Here is a 523-nt window from a genome sequence, read left to right on the forward strand (position 1 = left end):
ATTTCTGTTGTTGATTTTCCGCTCGGAAAACGTAGACGCAGAATGAAAAGTAGAACCAGGGCAGTGTCGAACATCTTTATTATTACGTAACGTGATGATAATGATGATACCAATACCATAATATGAACAACAACGGTAAAGATTTTAAAAAATACATATTCATGACAACAACATCGGTATAATGAAATAAATAAAAGACCATTTCCAAGACTCACTGATGCGTACGCCGAGACTCTACGGCCAGATTCCGATATGAGGTTGGAATTCCACTTCCACTTTACAGATAGAGCAGATAACAAGTACTGTAGAGTATGTGTCGGGTCCCTTTTTCCATACCTGTTTTATTTGTCCTTTTGCTTTGGTCGACCGGAAAAGCTGTGCTGAAAGAAGGCCAAGATCGTGTACTGACGTTGGGGACCACAGGAGGGTGTGATGTGATAAACTGATATGTTAATCCGCATTATCAATCTTATTTTTTCACATAATCTGAATCAGATTATCGACATTGCCGCAGTTTGGTTTC

The sequence above is a fragment of the Penaeus monodon genome, chromosome 30 (assembly GCF_015228065.2).
Source record: "Penaeus monodon isolate SGIC_2016 chromosome 30, NSTDA_Pmon_1, whole genome shotgun sequence".
Lineage (NCBI taxonomy): Eukaryota > Metazoa > Arthropoda > Malacostraca > Decapoda > Penaeidae > Penaeus > Penaeus monodon.